This window comes from Stegodyphus dumicola, chromosome X2 (genome assembly GCF_044657685.1).
Source record: "Stegodyphus dumicola isolate Sdum_Otavi_A_Nest chromosome X2, ASM4465768v1".
NCBI classification, from domain to species: Eukaryota; Metazoa; Arthropoda; class Arachnida; order Araneae; family Eresidae; genus Stegodyphus; species Stegodyphus dumicola.
The window spans coordinates 17,178,549-17,194,709 of NC_140781.1; the positions used below are offsets into that span (position 1 = coordinate 17,178,549).

The 16,161-nt window shown below is 32.8% G+C and overlaps 1 long non-coding RNA gene across 2 annotated transcripts in view; it reads left to right on the top strand.

Annotated features, from left to right (window-relative positions):
• LOC146992691 (uncharacterized) overlaps positions 1-16,161 on the top strand; it is a 289,003-nt gene that overhangs the window by 249,334 nt on the left and 23,508 nt on the right. For both annotated transcript variants that reach the window (XR_015039048.1, XR_015039047.1), the window contains exon 3: positions 11,128-11,168. This is a non-coding gene — a long non-coding RNA (uncharacterized LOC146992691). The remainder of the gene's footprint in view (positions 1-11,127; positions 11,169-16,161) is intronic.

Here is a 16,161-nt window from a genome sequence, read left to right on the forward strand (position 1 = left end):
GATAACTCAGCTTCATGATTAAAAATTCAAGGATATCGATTAGTACTACAATATGTATTTGTTTTCTCAAACAGAATCGTTCTGCAATAGATCCTATTGCATTTCCTATGAAGTCGATTCTGTTTCACTAACATACTTCGTTATGATGCAGTGGTCAAAGAATGTTATCTAAACAGCACAATGCATTTCAAATAAAGCATCATTTAAAACAACTTTTAATCTTCAAAATGGCATTAAAATCAAAGTTTGGACAAGGTTTTTGAGACATTCATTACAGTGGCTGCGTTCCGGCTGGCAGTCACGCAGGACTGCTTGACAACACACTGGAAGAAGACAGGAAATTTCAACTGCCCCAGAGTATCTTTTCTGCCTGTTTGGTTTCATAGATGGCAATCACCTCCTTTTCTGCTCGCTCTAACAGCTAACAGAAGGTTCTTTCTTCAAACACTATTGGGAGGCACAAGATCCCATGAGTTCTCTTCGCAGAATTTTAACCTTTTGTTCCTAATTGTTTAAGTTCTAGTTCTGTTACTGAGTCTTATCTATATGATTTTTTCCTGTATTTTGTCGCCTAAGGACAAGTTTCCATAAATTTTCTGGGCAACTGTAAAAAACGAATAAATAAATTATAATCAAATATTTTTGCCCACACGATTGCTTGAGTTCCTTAAATTTCCCTTTCATTAAGCTAGGGATAACATCTATTTCCAATTTAGGCAACCGTATTTTGCTATCACGGATGTTGTTTATAGTAATACGCATTTACTTTCTAATCCTTGAAGGCAGAGACAGTATCATAAGTAAAAGATTTAAAAACAGAAAACTGATCAAAGAATAAAAAAAAAATAAAAATAAATAAATAAATAAAAAATAAGAACAGCGAACTGCGTTGAAATATCTCATTTTCTTTTAATTCCCCAGAAGTGAAGTTAGATCAAACTTATCACAGCCTTACATATGTGAAAAACAAGTGATGTGTAATATTACCTGCAACGCACTATTGCCTTACATTCCTGTATATGTAACTAAATTCAAAAATACTGAAATTTGATGGTACAGGTTGGCAGTTATAATTCAGATATGTTTTAGATTCCTAGCTTCACACCCATACAATTCGCGTTGAACTGTGCTGCAGACGGTGAGTACAAATCTAAGATAGGCACATTCGCAGCATGCATACTATCTCCAGTAAATTGAATCTCTAGTGTCTAAATTGCGTAAAATACTATAGTAATTCATTTTTAAAATTTAATTGTCCAATATTATATGCATCTAAAACAATCATGAAGCTCGCAAATATAAAAAATTTCTGCTTTACCTGAAAAGGCTTCGAGGTATCGTATTTCTGAGAGTCTCTGTCTAATGTTACGTCGTATCCCTTAATTTCAGTACCACCAGCGAACTGGATGTAGAAATTAAAAATAAAAGGCTAGAATATATCCAATGAATGTATTTATTTAAATAAAATTCAATTTATTAATAAGAATAATTATTTTTCATTTCTCATTAGATATGTTATCAACTTTTTTGAATCAGTGAGAAAATTAATTTCTAAGCAGTTGATAATCTTAATCAATACTAGAGTTTAAACATTGCATTTAGAATATGAGTCTTCTCATTATCTTCATCATCCAAAAACATATTGTCTTTAGTTCTATATCTCTCGTTCTACTGGGCAGATTGACGAAATTTAACTTGGGTTTCGAAAGCGCGACATAAGTTATATATTAGATTTACATAGCATTCTTCAAACATATATATTTTGACACAAAATCGGACTTTTCTGAAATTACGTATTGATGTTTTTTTCATATTTCGATTCTACTGCTAAAATTACGCCGAAGTGCTAAGTTTTGTAAAACTTGAATTTGGTATAAATTTTATTAATATCTCCTTTTTTTTATTACACTGGTAGTTTGGTCCGAGGTTCGAATCCCGCGAACAGGCTGGCTGCATGGGCGTTTTCGTGGTTTTCCCCATGTGTAACGTGTATACGAGCCAGTTTCCCTTAGAAAGTCCTCAACGAAGGCATCCCTCCCCGTAGGCAGATAACCCTTGTGCACTTTGCTATAATTAAATAAACCAAACCAAACCAAACTTTTTTTTTTATTAAACTTACTTGATTTCTTCTTTCATGGTTCAAAATTTAGATTTAATCCAAATATGATTCATAGATATTTTCTGATTCATTTTTGCAATTTGTATTTTTTCGTAGTTTTATGAATTTTTCAGAAATATTTTTGAATAACAACTTATAACTTTTTACGATCACTTTAAAATATGTGTAATTCTAGGCATACCTGCAAAAAAATCAATTTTTTTATTAAAAATTTTCCAAGATATACGTAAATTTATGTATTTAATATATATATAAATATATTTATGATAAAAAACGCTTCACATTTTGAAATTTGGCATACTTGTTATAAAAGATAATAATGCCAAATATGGCTTATGCACTTTGCATTTGAAAGAATGAACGATGCAACTTTTTTTTTTTTTTTTTTTTTTTTTGCCGCTCGTGCACAATGAAAGGGAAAGGAAAATATGTTACTATAAATTAAGAATTTCGCCAAGTGAATTATTCTTGAAGCAAACTGAGAAAAGGGTGTCAAGATAATTTTTTAAATTTAAAATCTTTTAAGTTTCCCACCAAAATTTACAAAACTTAAAATATTTAGGCATAATTTGAGTAATAGAATCGAAATATGAAAAACACAATCCGTATGTCATTTCAGAAACAGTCCAATTTTGTGTCAAAATACCTATGTTAGAACTACGCTATATATAAATCTGATATATATTCTAAGTCGCGCTTTCGAAACATGAAAAAAGCAAATTAAATTTTGTCAATCTGTCCAGTAGAAAGGGAGAAATAGAACTGTCCCATTTTTTGTGCAGCATTACTCTAGGAAGGGAAAAATGAACAAAGTAAAAAATTTAATTGAGTAAAAATCAATCAATAGTGGCAAATAGATATTAATTTACTCATTAAAATGAAAGATTCTTGATGGTTATTCAATACGAAATTCGAAAAAACGTTTTAATAATTTTGGTAGAAAAAAATTTAAAGACGTATCTAAGAGATTAATAATGATATGCAGTTGATGATTTATGAATTTATTTCTGTTAAACATAATTCCAATCGAATTTTTTAATCTTCTTTTAATCAATTTTCTGTACTTTGACTAAAGCGGAATAAGCTTATCGGTAATGATTTACCTAAGTTTTCGAATACTTTAAATCTGGAATAAGAGTCTTTACTGTCGTTGTCAAATAACTGGGGGAGGGAGAAGAAAAAAAACTAAGAACTGTTTTTATTAGCGGGATCGAAACTTCCAAATTCAAGCTTTTGGAAAGAATATGAAATCTTGTTATGAACTGGAGGGAAGAAAGGAATAATAAACAAGGTTGGAGATCATTTTTAATGAAGAATATAATTTATTATGAAACAAAAAAATTAATTTAACTCTGTAGCCAAAATAAAAAGTAAAATTGAAAAGAGCGATCATAAAATAATTTTCAATTCACAAATGTGTAAATATTCGTCAGAATAGTCGTGACAGTTCTTCCTTATGGCTAGTTTTTCTAATAATTACATTTAAAAGTAACACTTCTCTTAACCCAGAAAATCTTTGATAAGGGAGATTAATTCATAAATGTCAGGACGTTAAAAGAGTAAAAGAGATTAATTTATAAACTTCAGGGAATGACAAATGTAAGAGAAATTTATTTATAAATTTTCGGACAGGGGTCGGCAACCTTTTGGTAATCAAGGACATAAAATAAAATTTAAAATTCTCAGCGGGAGCCACTCATTCAAGTTTCATAATCAAACATCAAACGTCATATTGCAAACTAGTTCTGTTTAAAAGACATAACTTTATTGGCCTAAATAACAAATATTTATAAGTAATACTCTTGAAAGCATTTTTTTTATATGTCAATGTAAAATTTGTGTTTATAATTCGTGTGCTAACATATTATAATCGATAACATAGTTTAAGTTGCATGCTCTTAAATAATAATCTCAAAGCGAATCAGTAAGTTTTGAATCATACTTTGACATGAAATAAGTTAGTTTTGGAAACGAAGTCTCACAATTATAGGTACTTGAGCAATATGAATTAATCTTTACTACACGTGACTTTAAAATAAGATACTGTTTTCTGTTTACCAAGCTCCAAAATATCTTATTAGTTTCGTAAGATTTTTGTAAGATTTTTAAAATAATATCATTTTGCAAGCTTACTGTTTCTAAGTTTTCTATACTGTTAAGATGAAAATGGTTAAAAATTGTTGTAGTTGTGTTTTCCCATCAGTAATATTAAAAGGATTTATAAAGAATTTTAAAATAGTCTCTAAATTCGCAAAGTCAACAAATCTAGAATCAAATTCAGTTTGCAATGCAGACACAATTTGGAGATGTGAGTCTACATTAACGTTATGCTCTTTCAGACTTTCTGCCCTTTTTTTTTTTTTTTTTTTTTTTTTTTTTTAGTGCTGGGGAAATGCGCTATCGATTTGCTTAATAGATGAAACCTATGCAATTTTAACACTGACTTGAAGCTATTGATAACGCTGATCACATCAGCAACATGATTATTCCTGCCCTGAAATTTCAAACTTAGCTCATTAAGTTTTAGTGTTAAATCAGTCAAAAAAGCCAAATTTGTTAAACAGTTTCTGTCTTCCAGCTGTTCGTAGTTTTTCCCTTGGGATGTTCGAAACTCTTGTATTTGTGGTAAAAAATAGATAAATCGCTCAAGCATATTTCCCTTGCTCAGACAACGAACACAATGCACACAATGATTGCTGGTGTATAATGCAGTGATATGCATTAACATTTGGAAAAAATGTATCTTATTGGCATAAAGCAATGAATTCAATATTTGAATTCATTGCTTTATGCAAGGCAACATTATAATTATCTTGAGCAACACCGTCAGTTGTTGCTGAAGATAATTTCTCAATCGGTATTTTAGCGCAAATCAAAAACGTTTTTATTGCACAAAATAAATCCTTCCCTCGTGTGCGCTCTTTAAGCGATAGAATTTTTTAAAGAATCTTCTTTTATGCTAAAATCGACACTTATGCTAATCTTGACATTTATGCTAACAGTGCTGTATATGTTATATCTTTCGATTCGTCCAGTTATAAAGAGCTAAATGCACACTTGTTTATATCTTTTATCGATTGGGTTTCTATGTGGCCTGCGACTGTTTCAATTCTGCTTGTAAGAATTCTTGCTGACAATAGCATGACATTTATGACCAAACAATTTCTTTTTTATTTTTAAAATCTGCAAAAGTACGCCTGCAGACTCCAACATTGCTTCTTTTATTATTGCTCCATCCGTATATGGCTTTTCTTTCTTAGCAAGTATATGCGAGACTTAGATGCAATTGTTGTTACCTTTGATGTTTCCAACGATTTGGTAAAAAGAGATCGTTGCTTCGAAATCGATGACTTTATTGATAAAATTATATTTCTTCGAAGTTCAGAAAGTTCAGCATACTCTGGGTCAAACTTCGGATGCACCGTTTCAAAATGTCTCTCAATGTTACTTTCCTTTGGAATTGCTTCACTTTTGTTGCGTACTAAACATATATATATTTGCTTTTACGATTTATAAAGCAAAACTGATGCTCTCCTTCTTCATTAAAACTATAACTGTGTGCGCTGTCATCAGTTTGTAAGCAAATCTCTGTAAGAAAACATCCTGGGTGATTAGAGAGCACGTAAACGAATCTGACATGAAAGCAACGATAAAGCACTTACTCACTACAAATTTGTTAATTTTTAGTTCATCTTTTATTGATTTAACTGCCTGTCTAAAAGTCGTAAATTGCTTACGAATGCTTACGAATTAATCAAAATTGTCACAGACAGACAAAGTAGACAGTTGCCTTGTTTTGCACCCGTTAAGTCTTTCTACCCGCACGTACTGGCGACTGCGAAAAGGAGGGTTACGGTTAAGTGCATCAACCACGCGATGCCGCGAAGCGCTGTCGGGTCAATCCGACTTTAGTCGGCTGTAGTCGACTATGAAACGTTTCGAGCATTGGCGATGCAATAAAGTGGCTGATGTAAAGATAATATAGTTTTAATATATATTATTCAAGCATAATCCATAAATTGCAAAATTGCGCATAAAGCAGAATAATTTGACGCGGGCGCGTTGGGACTGGGCATCGGGCTCCTCATTGCCAGCCTCTGGTTTAGGGCATGAAACTGTAATAGCGATTGATTTATGAATTTCAGTGCATGCAAAATTTCAGGGAAATTCACGTATGAGTTTCAGTACATATGACATATATGAGTTTAGCGTCTAATCCGTGCATGAGAAAGGTAGTTTTCATAGTTTCGGTTTTATGTTACTAGAATAGTTTTGGAAAGGGAGATTTCATATCAGATATAACTAAAATTTTTGTGCAGCCCAACCGGATAGTGGTTAGTGGCTCTGACTACCATAACGAACGGCCCGGGTTTGAATCCTGGAGTATTTATGTTTGTAAATGTATATTGTCTGTGCGCCATGTGGGCACTGTAAGTATGCGGTGAGTCGAAAGTTCCCTCGAGATGTGAGCGGTAGTGGAAGAGGGATGAGAGGTTCTAGGACCCGATCCCCTGGAGTGCTTTCTTTCAAAACTGGGGGGCGGAGCTTAGCTAAAGTCGAGCTGTCACCAAGGCTCTTGCCAACGACAGGTTCATTTGACTTCTTGCCACGATGAAAAAGGCGTGGTCATGGGCTGGCCATTATCAGACAAGTGAAATTGGTAACAACAAGAACTAAAATATTTGTGAATAGATATTTTACATTTGTAACAGTTACATAAGGTCCTTGAATTTGTGGACAAAATTTTAAAGCTTACGTATCAGTTAAGAGAGATAATCTCGTGTCTGATCATATGGATAACAGAAACAAATCAGTTCCCGAATTGAAAACACCAAAGTGAAACATAACATCAGTTTTGGTAAGTTCGAAAAGGATATGTAATATAATATTTTAATCCAATCGGTGAAAAATATAGCCATTTTATAAAATCATGTTAGATGCGTTCATGGGGATTAAATATACTCTTATCTCCGGAGTTTAAACAATGTAAAACTTACTTAAGAGTTTTGCTTTTAGTGTATGGATTGTTATTTATAATAGCTATCTTCTTTACCAGTTTAAAGGTAATAGTATTCCGAAGCAAATGAATTTCTTGTAAAGTTGTAGAGACATTAGAATTTTTTTTGGAAGCAGGCAAGATGAAAAATATGCAACCGCCTTTGCCGGGAATCGAACCACGGACCTCAGAAATACCGGCCTCAGCAGGCAGACCACTACACCACGAAGGCTCGCCAAGAAGGGGGGGGGGAGAAATTTCTTATAAAGTATATTGTAGTATATAAAACTCTTTTAAGCTTGTTTGCTGTCCTGCACACTAAGTATCCTGCACACCCCATTCCTATTCTAAGTATCAAGTTCAAAGTTACAAAATTAGAGTAAATGAATTGCTCTCATTTTCTGCTGAATGGCATACAGTGTCGTAAAATAACATTATTTGATGAATAATTATGTTCGGTAGCTAAAAAATTTAAGGCAGATGGCTAATTCTTTTTTTTTTTTTTTTTTTTTTTTTTTTTTAAGGCAAGTGTTAAAGATGCAAATTCTTGCTTTTATTTAACCTCATAAAACAAATAATCTGCGATAATTTAACTCAATTAAGTAGGTTAATTCTCAACAGAATTCTCAATTCTACCTGATTTAAAAGCCTCAATCCCCTAAGTCTGTGATACTCTAACCTGATACTTAAATATCTTAATTTTTCTTAAAACTCCCCATTCAAGCACGTCAAATATTGAGAAGATCAAAATAAAACTAAATTACTAAGCATCAAAAAATATTTATATAATTTGTACAGTGAGTAGTTATCCTAAGACAATTATACTTAAATGTATTTCTGAATCCTTCATATAGTTAAGGAAGATTATGGATTGCATACTTCTAAAAAATCCAGATTGACTAATTGAACTTTCTGCAAAAGCAATCATCTGGTATGTACTTGCAGAATTTCAGGTTTTTAAAATCAACGACTGTCATTTATGTTTAGGATTTAAATCAGCTCTAACCTCACTGATTAAACTTTACAATTAGTTTAACTTGATGTCAGTACTATGTTTATTTTCAGCATTGTAACAATCAAAATGATTTATTTTTCTAAATTTATCAATATTTATCTCACTGCAAATAAATAAAACTGAGCTTCTTTTGAATTAAAGTGAAATAAAATGAAGAAATAGCACAAAAAGAGGCACAATGAATGAAAGAGTTTAGCATAAGAACGAAGAATAATTTGCAATTTCTTGGGAGAAAAAAGGTTCCGTTACTTACCCCTTTGCGGTATCACTATTAAATCTTATCCGATTAGATCTATAAAAAAACCCTGAGGAAAAGGTAAGTACGGATAACACTCGCGTGGCAATGTGTGTTAAAATGTGCTCTTCGCCTTGAGGCCCCACCACATTTATACAGAGTGTGGCGCACTAGAGCTTGGAAAATATTTGCCTCACTACTCAAAGAGACTTGATCGAGCGTCAGTCTGCAACGTGTTGAGCCAACACATCAAACAATGAAATATGTGTTTGCATTGTTATAACGCGCTTGTTTGGAATGCAGCACCTCTTGATAACATCCCTCTGCTTCCTCTGCACTGCAAATATTAGCCGAACGGATGCCCCAAATAATTAAGGAGTGGCGCGGTATCAATGGCAAATAAATATTAACCTCCTGTATTGTTAATGGGACACATTTTCCTTCGTTTCCATCCTCTTTTCGAATGCTTTTCTCTCAATTAAAGCCCGAGCTTTAGCTCCGTGATTCACTTCTCTGCTAAAGTGCGAATTGCCGTTGATTTTTATTGCTGAATAGCGGGTAATATTAAAATGCCTTTTTTTTTAAAAAAAAAAGATGGTATTTCCAACGCATCAAAACTTAAACATCACAGGCTTAATATTCATATTATACTAATATTGTTACTTTTTCCCAATTGGTTTACTCTAAGAACTTCTAAAAAGATTCATATTATTGTTGCTTTAATCGCTTTTGAGCAACAGGTAATTTCGATTGAAATTCAAATTATGAATCCTTTGTTTGTGAAATTTAATTTTTCCTTGTAAAATTTAGCAGCTGAGATGTGTGTATTTGATTACGGTAAAGCACTGGAGGGTTATCTGCCTAAGGGAAAAGATGCTTTCGTCGACGGTTTTCTAAGGAAAACTGGATGGTATACACGTTACATATGGGGAAAAGTACAAAAACGTCCAATGCAGCCATCCCTTTCACGTGATTCGTATCTCGGACCAGTGTTCGGAGTTTTACCACTCAGCCGCTGGTGTGGGCTTAGCAGCTGAGGAATAAGCAACATTTTATTTACTCAGGAAAAACGTTCTGGTTGTTCTTCTAGCTGTGATTTCCCCAAAACATTTAAAGATAAATGAAAAATATTAAACACAATAGAAGCTGATTTATCTTAACCATACAGCCTTTTTATTTTATCAGATAAAATTATAGATAGTTATTTTAGGATGAGTTTGCAAATATAATTCTGTAATCAAATCGAAACTATGATGAAATCGAATGAAATCAAGTTAAATTTCTCCCCTTTATATTATAAAACTATTTTTAAATGCTTAGCAATTTAAAATGATTTTCAGTTAATAGTATTCAATCATCTAACTTAACCCTATGTCTAAATCAACCTCTTTCCGTTAATAAGATTTACATAGTAATAGAATTAGCCTAGAAGTCGTATTAATAAAAGATATACGAAGCAGCAAACAGATCAAATGCTATATTAAAGGAAAATACACACCGTATTAAAGGAAGCCATAACTATGACAAACATACAAATCGAAAAACAGAAGGAACGAAAAAGATTGACTAGCAGTATTTTGTATTATGTTATTTGCAAGGGTGGATGGGGCTGATATGACCAGCGCGGCCAACTTACACAGAAGTGACAGATCTCGCAAGTTAGCCATTATTCCCCGAGACACAAGGAGTGCACAGCATCCTTATGAAGTTCAGCATGAAGAATACAACCTTCATTAAGATGTCCGGACGCCATGTGCCTAAGTGAATAGTTACCGACTTGAATAAAGGCGGATAGCACCTTTTTACAAGTTGGCTATTGTTCGCCAAAACACAAGGGGTGCCCGCCACCCTTATGAATTTCTCTTTATACCATTAAGAATGCAGCTTAATATTTATTTATTAAAGGATATTATTGAAGAGCATAACCTACCGAGACGCCCATGTCAAGATCTAAGTGAATAGTCGCCGACTTGCATAAAGGCTCCAGCCACGATCTTCGGGGTGGCGGAACATGGAAATTTCCCACTTTTATGCTATGGAGTAGGGAGTTTGATCTTTCAGTTATGAAACTGCGACGAGCTAATGACGAGACGGCGCATGGCCCTTTTGCAGCCTATCTGTTTCGCTTCGGACTGCACCACACAGACTCATGCATATGCGGCTAAACAGGTACCATCGATCACTATATGTTCGAGTGTGAAATCACCAAAGACCTACATTTGCGGCGATACTCAGCTGAAAATGCCCAGGTATGGCTGAAACAACTCCAAAAAAGTAAGCTACTACGAAACAAACTTAAAACTCTCATAGACTACTTGGCAATGAACTGCGAAAATCTAAAAGCAATCTAAAAAAAAAAATAAAAAAAAAAAAATCATTCAGCCCAGTCAGAGTCTTAATAGAGTATCTTTAAATACACAGGTCACAAATACCTATCTTCCGAAGTAAGTTCATAAATTCAGCTACAAATTTATTTAATTTTTGGCTAGGCTTAACGATAATAGAGTGCTCCACCAATTGAGTACAAATGCTGATAGTCATATAACAGGTGGTACAGCAACTCAGCTGGGGGTAAGTAAGTAAATGTTATACGAAGAGTGTGACTATGAGTTTAATACGTTTAATATCGACTTATTTTTCAATATTTTCAATTTATTTTGTTTTATTTTTAATGTCATTAAATCCTTTCCTTCTCAATGTGTATATTGCCCTTTTGTTGCATGATTCCTGCAGTTATGATTAATGCTTCATTCCTTTTTCAGCCATCAACATGAGGTGGCAACGGCGGACATAACGGCCACTGGTGAGTCAATTTCTCAAATTTTCTAACCACTCTTGATTGTTTACTATGAATGAGAGACTTTGAGGAAGCTAATTTTAATTACATATCGTTTTATAATATATATATATATATATATATATATATATTACTAAAATAAAGCTTAAATGCCACTATACATTTTTTAATTAGGTAATATTGACTTCTGGTTTTACAGAAAATTTATACAACTTTCGAGAAAATTTGACACGGATCTCTCAAAATACATTGAAGATCTCTAATAAAAAAGTCTGAATTCACTCAAAATTTATCACCCTACTTTTCTCCCTTCTCTACGAGTGCAAATGTCTTTGCATTTATCTCGAGAAAAATTTACGTATTTTTATATTTTTGAATTGGTAAATGCATTCCGGAGAGAATAACCAGCGAGACAATTTAATATTAAATTGAAAATTTAATATTTACTAGCTAGAATCCTCAACATTTCATACATTTTTGACAAATGCTTCAAACAGAAAAAAATCAGTTTGTTTATGTTGTACTTTGAAATGCATGCTATAAAGTAATGATTTCTGGAGTAATGTTATATATTTTTTAATAAAGAAATTCTTGAAATTTTTGCATTCTCTATAATAACCGTTATTTAAACCGTTATTAAAAGCTATGTAATAATAAGAAATGAAATATTGAAAGACGCCACCAGTACCATTTTGAAACATATCTTTATCAATTATGATAGTATGAAATAACATACAGAATCAGCTAAGAGAAAAAGCTAAATTTAAAACATGGAAAATGGAATTTATATCGAAGTAAAATGTTATTTAAATTACTTTGTTATACATGGTTGAGAGGGAAATGAAAGAAATTGATTACTCAGAGAATAAATGTAGATGTAGTGTCCAATTTTTCAAGCTAGAGTTAAAACTTTCGATATCATGAGTTCCTTATTCCAAAACTTCATTTAAGACCCATTTAACTATATTACGTTACTCGAAATTGTAACAGCCTCTCTGCTGTCATGGTGATAAGAGAGCCGCTTGTCATTACTTTGGGCTCAAGTTCGAATCCCAGAGAAGACAGGGATGTTTGTAAATGTATATAGTCATGAGTAAAATTGTAAATGTATATAGTCATATCGTTGCGGCATGAGACACGTACAATACTATCCAGCCAAAAGTGCTTCTGAAAAACTGGTGTTAAGAGGAGAAGGATAGGAGACTGTTGGATCCGTCCCTAGAGGTGCTGCTCTTCAATACTGGTGCAGAGTTGAACAAAAGTCGACCTGTCACCAGCAGCAAGCCATTACAATGTCAAAAGTTTTAATGCACAATATATTAATGTTATATTTCTGACTGAATTCGTAAAATTCTTTATCTCCACTACTTAACTTTTCTTTCTGGTTCATTCTCAAAATATATTTTAATAATAATTCCACCATAACTTCATTTATTTTATTTTAGACCAAATTCCTTGTGAATTCTGCTGATTAATTTTTTACATTAAAATGAGACTTGATCATCTCCGATGTACATTCCCAAGCTTCGCATTCCCGATTCGTTTTAATCGTTTTATACGTCGACAAATTTTGTTTCAGTTACATATCTGAAAACTAGTAAATCAACCTGAGTTTTTTTCCAAGCCTATTTCTTAAACTTTAATTTCTTGACTTTTGTTTTATAAATTTATTGAATAAGTATTTTTATTATGAATAATTTTAGATTTTGAAGTATTTTTCCTAAGGAAGCATGACCTAGTCACCATTATTGTCATTGACCTAACAGGAGGAAAAAAAAAAAAAAAAGTTAACACTGTCCACACCTGGGGTTTAAGCCACAGTTGGTAAAGTTCCCTTTAACTTTAGTTTGACAAACTAATATTATTTTTAACTATTTTATTCATAATTAATTTAAGAGACTAACACCTTTATTCGGTCACTATATTACATTCATCCTATTAAAAATTCTAACCGAGGAATAATAGAAATCATAATAGGTATAAATCTATGATTTGCTCCACAAATTTCTGAACATTGACCTACAAACAACCCCATACGATTAAATAAAAATAATAATTGATTTAATCGACCTGGAATTGCATCCATTTTCATTCCTAAAGACGGAATTGTTCAAGAATGAATTACATCTATTCTTGAAACAACTATACGTACAACTATACGGGTTTAAGCCACAGAAAAGGTAAAGTTGCGCATGCTGAATATGCAGTTGACTCGGTGATTTCGTTGACTGAATGTCAGCTCGGAATTCCTTCGTTGTGATTAGTCGACCCTAGTAGCATGTTGGCATAAAGTTGAACAATTAGAACATTTAGACAAAATCTTTGTACTAGATTCTGTGTCGTAGTAAGGTCTGGTTACGTAGCAACGAATCTCGGCTCATGCCACTTGTGACTGCAAAGTCTCTCGTGTGAATGCTCACTAATTACAGGAAAGAGGAGTGAGGATGTTCCATCTCAACGAGCAGTTTTATGACCCCGTAAAGCGAATTGCACAAAAAGTGTTTTCCATTCCTCACAGACACCAAAGGGGGTTTTCACACCTTTCGAAGAAGACGTGTAACAAAGTTCCTCCTTTTAAAAAAGTTGAGAGGTTACTATTAAATTCTACTTTTCGAAGTCAAGCCGTAGGCAAAAAGTGTAAAAAAAAAAGTTGTCGAAATCAAAGGACTAATATGATACTAACTGCACTTTTTTATTGCAAAGGACTTATTCACCATGAATTTGCTCATGAAAATCAATCAATTAATCAGCATTTTTATAACGAGTTGCTTTTTCGATTAAGAAGCAGGAGAGAGCGAGGTAAGAAGGAACTGTTTCATTTTGGGAAATGGTTTCTTTTTACACGGTAATGCAAGCCCATACACAGCATTGTCTGTATAAGAGTATCTTGCTAACAGTTCAATTCAGTGATAAATCACTTACCATATTCTCCCAGTTTATCGCCAACTGATTTTTTCCTTTATTCGGAGCTAGAGATTGTCATGGAAGATTGATTTAAGAATGATTTAAAAACGTCTCGAATATTAAATCAAATGTTGCACGTATTTTGCAAAAAGTTAATTCCAACACCTATAAGCAGTGTTTCGAAAAGCTTTGGAAAAATTGTATTACATGTACTAATTGTAAAAATAATTAGTACTAAACAGACTCTTTAGGGATTGTTTTGGGGAAGAATAATTTATTTGAAGGTTAGTAATATTCCTCTTGTTTATAAGAAATTTTCCGGTTGCTTTATTGGCGCACCTTGCATATCAATTTAGAAAAAAGACGATGGCAAAAGCAAAGATGTGAAGTTTGCAGTTTTTTTAGCATTTCCTGTGTTGAATTTCCTTAGGCTCTTAAAGTGGGCTATTGTTTTTTAGTCTCGTGTGGTTGGCACATTGATAAGACCTCCTTTAATTATATTTGGTGTAGATGGCATTCGCTTCTTTTCACGAATATTTTCAAAACAAAGCACGTTAAAAGTAGTGCTATAAAATCCATTGTAGCAAACCTTAAGTATTTTGTTTTTAACATATGAAAACTAACATATTTTTCTGGACTTCAGTTTTTTACCTACTTTAATTTTTCTCTCGCAATATTCTCAATATATGCACCTGCAATAAATGCCATGCTATGTACCCAAGACAATGCCACCTGCTAGTTTATTACATCATGACGCAAAACCGTTTCCAAAGAGACCATAAAAAAAGAGGTGCAAAAATTGCGCTTTCACAATGAACTTCGGTGTTACGAAGTACTTCCGACGCAAAGCATGTAAGTCCCAAGTCCTTTGACAAGCCGCTCTACCCTGCTGCTTTTATGGAAGGCTATTATATCTCTTAGAACGGCTGGACCGCTACGTAGGCGTATGGACAAGGTGTCGTCCCCTAATTTTAATGTCATGGTACTCTTGTTGCACGTGCACATTTTAATTTAAGTCTATGTGTTGATGATTTTTTGTTTTCATTTAAGGAGAAGAAAATCGTGCCAAGAAGCATTTTCCCCTGTACTTTAGAAAAGAAAACTTCATTGGCGGACTGGTTTAATAAAACAGTGTTCCAGAAATTTGTCGTTTTATTAGCATATAGTCCTTTCTCTTTTTAAAGATCTTAAAAACAAGGAAATAAATTAAAAGCAATTTATCAATTCACAGGGAATTCAACACTTTGCTTATGAAATATCTGATGTTTGCTTTATGGCTCTTTCAAAATTTTAATTTTTTAATTTTATTTTTGTTTGTTTTTTGTGTATTAGGTAGTAAAATTCTACCAATCGTTTATTATGCGGACATTTAGGAAGGTGCCTTGTTAACATAACAAAACACGCGTAGCTTAATGAAGTTGCTGAATTAATCTTTTGTGGTTTTTCAACATAAGCATAGTTAATTTTGAATACTTTGAATTTATCATCATTTGTCTTAATTTATATTAACGTTTCCAATTTTTAAATTGCAGAATTTATCTCATTTCTATAGCATTTCTTGAAACTATAGCATTTCTTGAAATTATAGCATTTCTTGAACTTCATTCTTGAACTTTCAAGAAACTATAGCATTTTTTGAACTTCATTCTTGAACTTTCAAGAAACTATAGCATTTCTTGCTATAATTTTCATTTATTTGAAATTCGAAGAATTTCTTTGCCCAGAAAAAATTTTATAACTCCATCCATGTTTGAATTTCATATAAATCAAATCATTTTTGCGTGAACGGTAAAAGTACATATTTTTAAAGTTCTTGATCAGCAAGAATATTTAAAAATTTTTCTGTACATGTTAGACGCGCGTTATCGCTTCCTGAAGTCAATAGCTCTAATATACACAGATAACTGAATGCATTATAAAAGCTGAATAAAATGTCAGCTACGTAGCCGATCGTAACGTAAACCCTAGAACAGCATATTTTGTTTTTAAATTAAAATAGAACTCTACGTATAGTAAGCTGAAATCTTAAAAGCAAAGTAAAAGGGTTCTGTCGCGAAAGTATCCTTTCCCGTTTAAAGCTCATTCGCATGCGAAT